Source organism: Lonchura striata, chromosome 1A (genome assembly GCF_050655825.1).
Source record: "Lonchura striata isolate lonStrDom1 chromosome 1A, ASM5065582v1, whole genome shotgun sequence".
Classification (NCBI taxonomy): domain Eukaryota; kingdom Metazoa; phylum Chordata; class Aves; order Passeriformes; family Estrildidae; genus Lonchura; species Lonchura striata.
The window spans coordinates 447114-451407 of record NC_140741.1 but is presented as its reverse complement, the minus strand read 5'-3'; the positions used below and the strand labels follow the sequence as shown (position 1 = coordinate 451407).

Here is a 4294-nt window from a genome sequence, read left to right as displayed (position 1 = left end):
CTCCCTTTTCTGCCCCAGAAAGCATCGGGCACGTCCGCATCAATGGCACCACCTCTGCCCACTGCTCCTGCTCCACCCGACCAAAAGCAAGAGCAAAAGTTGGTCGGGCTTTAAGAACTTGCAATAACTTTGAAGCAAAAGAAATCACGTTTGTCTCCCGCGCTTTTTCCTTTCGGGTGCCGCACTCACCTCTGCGGACACGCGCCGAGCTCTCGCTGCAGGAACCCGTCAGGCCTCGGTGGCTGTGAGTTCACGCTCCTCTCCCCGGGGAATTGAAAGAATTGCTGAGGAATCGCAGAAATGTTTTCTGGAGCCTTTCCCCTTCGGTGCCCCTGCGCTGTGTGTGGGACGAGGGCAGAGGAGCCTCGGGCTGGAAAGGGGCAGGAGAAAGGCAAAGGGACCCGCCGGTGTCCCCAGGGCACCGTGGGGAACACAACGGACACCGCGCGGGCACGGGGAGGTGAGGAGTGACAGTCTGGGCCAAAATCCCAGCTCACCCCAGGGAAATAAGCGAGGGACATTTTGGAGGGGAAAGCTGAGGTCACGAGTTCACCCAGCCCGGCCACGTTGTGTTTGCGCAAAGCGGCACCAGAGGTGAAGGTCAATCCTGAGCCAACCCTGCTCAACCTCTAAGTCCCAGAATAAATTCTACAAGCTGTCCACTGAGGGACTAAAAATACACAAAAGAGAACCAAGAGCATTCCGAGAGCAAACCAGAAGGTTCCTGGCAATCCCGTTGCAGCGATGTCACAGCCTTTTTGACAGAGCTGTAAGATTTTTATTTCAATGCTGCGTTTCTCTGCTGGGATCATTCACTCCGTGGGCTGTGGGGATTTTTTGGGTTTGAACTCCCTCACGGTGGCCCTGACACTGCTCAGGAGCTGGAGGAAGAGCAGAGCCAGCGCTCCTGGCAGGGGCAGGGAGTTTTCCCCCACAGCAGATCCAGCAGCTGCCCTCCAGCCCGGCCAGGAGGGATCTGCTTTGGCTCCTGGCTGCTCCAGGTGACATTCCAGCAGCCTCATCTCCCATCCAGCCCGGCCAGGAGGGATCTGCTTTGGCTCCTGGCTGCTCCAGGTGACATTCCAGCAGCCTCATCTCCCATCCAGCCCGGCCAGGAGGGATCTGCTTTGGCTCCTGGCTGCTCCAGGTGACATTCCAGCAGCCTCATCTCCCATCCAGCCCGGCCAGGAGGGATCTGCTTTGGCTCCTGGCTGCTCCAATGACACTCCAGCAGCCTCCTCTCCCATCCAGCCCGGCCAGGAGGGATCTGCTTTGGCTCCTGGCTGCTCCAGGTGACATTCCAGCAGCCTCATCTCCCATCCAGCCCGGCCAGGAGGGATCTGCTTTGGCTCCTGGCTGCTCCAATGACATTCCAGCAGCCTCATCTCCCATCCAGCCTGGCCAGGAGGGATCTGCTTTGGCTCCTGCAGGGACAGAACATGTTCAGCTGCTCCAGGTGACATTCCAGCAGCCTCATCTCCCATCCCTGCTCCTGCCCCTCCGGCTCTCAGCTCCCTCCCCACCCGGAGCTCAGGCTCCAGTTAATGTTTTAAAGCAGGACAAGGCGGTGGCTGGATGTGCTCCCGGCCTGTGCTGAGGCAGAACATCTCTCCTGCAGAAGCTCAGCTCCTTTCAGAGCCTCGGCATGTCCGTTTTCCTCAGGAAAGGGATGCACATCCCTGCCTGCAGCACACCTCCAGTGGGACCCACCTGTGAGAGTTTTCCATCCCTTCTGCACCTCCAGCTGGCTCCCTGGAAATCTCCGAACATCATCGCACTCGAACCTCTGATTTCAAGGCATCTCCGAGGCTCTTGCTTGGCATTTAGTACCCGTGAAGGAAGATTGCCTTGGCTGAAATGCTGCTGGTGAATGATGGCCTCAGGCTGGAAAAGAGGGAGGAGATTTGGGGTGGCTGGAACATACCTGGCAGCTGTGTGGGAGCTCGGGGAGGTCGGCAACAGGGATTGCCGTCAGAGCCCCTCTGCAAACGGCCCGTGCCTCCATTCCCAGGTAATGCCAGCCGTTCCCTGGGGTCCCTGTCGGCTGTCGCTGTCGGCTGTCCGGGCTGAAGCATCCCTGCGTGCCTGTGGGGAGCAGCCCCTGGCCGAGGAGCCGCGGGCAGCCCTTCAGCCGTGTCCGTGCCAGCGCTGTCCCGTGCGCCGGTGCCCGTGCCGGGACGTGCGTTCGGCACGCTGCGAGCCACGGGCAGGGCACGGCAGCTCCCGCCCCGCAGAGCCAAGGACAGGAGGTGCTCTCTGCCCTTCGGAGCTCCGGCGCCTCCAGCCCCGCACCGGGCACAGCCGGAGCGGGAGCAGCGGCCCCGGCGGAGCGGCCGCTCCCGGCCGCGGCGCCGCAGCCCCGCTCGTCCGGCGGGGCTCCCCCGGGGATGCGGACACGGGGCGGGGGAGGCGGGCGCTGCTGCTCGCAGGGGAGCGCGGTGGCCACGGGGCTACCGGGGCGGGGGGGCTCGGCATCCCGCGGGGGCTGCGGGGCGGCTCCGTGTCCGCCCGCGGGGCCGGAGGCGGCGCTGCGGGAGCGGCGGTGCCGATGGGGTCCCGGCCCCGACGCAGCCCCAGCTCCCCGCGGCCACAGCGAGAACGGGACCCGAGCCCCGGCGGGACCCGAGCCCCGGGCCGGCCGCAGCTGGAGCGGCGGCGCCCGTCCCGGAGCGGCTCCTCCCGGCCGCGGCGCTGCCGGTCCGGATCCCAGCCGCGATCCCGCCTCGATCCGCCGGCCCCGGCACCCCCTCCCTGCCCGCCGAGGAAGGAGCGGCTCTGCCCGGCTCCCCCAGCAGACACCGGCGGGCCCAGGACCCAAATCCCGATCCCGATGTCAGCTGAGCGCCTCGGACGCCGCGCAGGCCGGGAGCTGCCCCGATCCGATCCCCGCACGGAGCTCCGAGCGCCGGTCCCGCCGCAGTCCGTCCGAGCATCCACACAGAACACGGGGCGGGCGCGGAGCCGCCGCCATTTACGGGCGGGGGGCGGGGCCGGGGGCGGGGCCAGCACAGGTGCGCGCACAGGTGCGCGGGGCCCCAGCGCGCCTGCGCGGGGCGGGGCCGCGGGTATTTAAACCGCGGGGCGAGCGCGGCGGAGCCATTTGGTGCTGGGCGCTCGGAGCGGGAGGTTACGACCGGTCGGGCTCCATATCTCTGTTTCTTTTGCTTTTCTTGCGCGTTTCTTTTCTTTTGTATTTCTTTTTCTCTGTACCTCTCCTATCTACCCTCCTTTCCTCCCCTCCCCCACCCCCTACACCCTCCCCCCCCCCAAACCCCCCCCCCTCCCTCTCCCCCCTAGCCCTCCCCTCCCTCCCTCCCGGGCGGGCCCCCCTACACCCCTTTCCTTGTCCTCCCTCTCTATTCCCCTACTCACCCCTACACTATCCTGTCCCTCCATCGTGTCCCTGTTCCTTCCCTCCCCAGCCGGGCTCCCCCGTGCCCCCTCCCCCTGCTCCCCCCCACGCGCTCCCGGTTCCTCCTGCCGCCTTTCCGTGATGCCTTTCCCCCTCCACACATTCCGCCTCCTTCCCCAAAGCTGCCTTCAATCTTTCTTTTCCTTCACCCGGCTCTCCCCCCAGGCCCCTCCCCAGCTGCCCTGCACACCCCGACCTCTCCCCACCGGCCCCCTGTCCTCGTCCCCTTCCCCTCGACTGCCGCTCTGCTCCCCTGTTCTCGTTCCCCATTCCCCTTTTCCTTCTTTCCTCGCAGCCGCGGGGCTCGGGGCGCCGCAGAATAAAGCCCAGAGGGCCGGAGCCGGCGCCCCCCGCCCTCGCTGGGGTCCCCACACGGGGCCGGAGCCGCTCTGCGGGTCCCCCCATTGCAGTCTAATACACGGCCCGACACTGCCGGGGTGCGGCTTTCCCGACATCACACTGGGGGTCGGGCTGGGGGTCGGGAGGGGGTCCTGGGGGGAGGAGGGTGGGGGGGTTAGGAAGGGCCCCCTCCGGAGGAGGGGGTCCCGGGGGGGGGGGGGGGGCCAGGGTGGGCCCCCTCCGGAGGAGGGGGTCCGGGGGAGGGGGGCGGGGTGGAGGGGGGGCCTTCCCCCCTCCAGCCCCGCCCCCTCTCCGGGACCCCCTTCTCCGGACCGGGACCCGGGGGGAGGAGGGGGGGGGGGGTGGGTGGGGGGGGTGGGGGGGGGGGGTGGGTGGGTGGGTGGGGGGGGCGGGGGGGGTGGGGGGGGGGCGCTGGAGGGGACCGCCGGTCGTGTGTTTTTTTATTTCTGTTCACGGCGCAGAGTGACGTGACCCCCTCTGCTACCCCCCCCCCCCCCCGCCCCCCCACCCACCCCCCCACCC

The 4294-nt window shown here is 67.3% G+C and overlaps 1 pseudogene; it reads right to left on the bottom strand.

Annotated features, from left to right (window-relative positions):
• Positions 1-1701: 1701 nt before the first annotated feature.
• Positions 1702-3021, bottom strand: LOC146763324 (uncharacterized; annotated as a pseudogene).
• Between the last annotated feature and the right edge of the window lie 1273 nt (positions 3022-4294).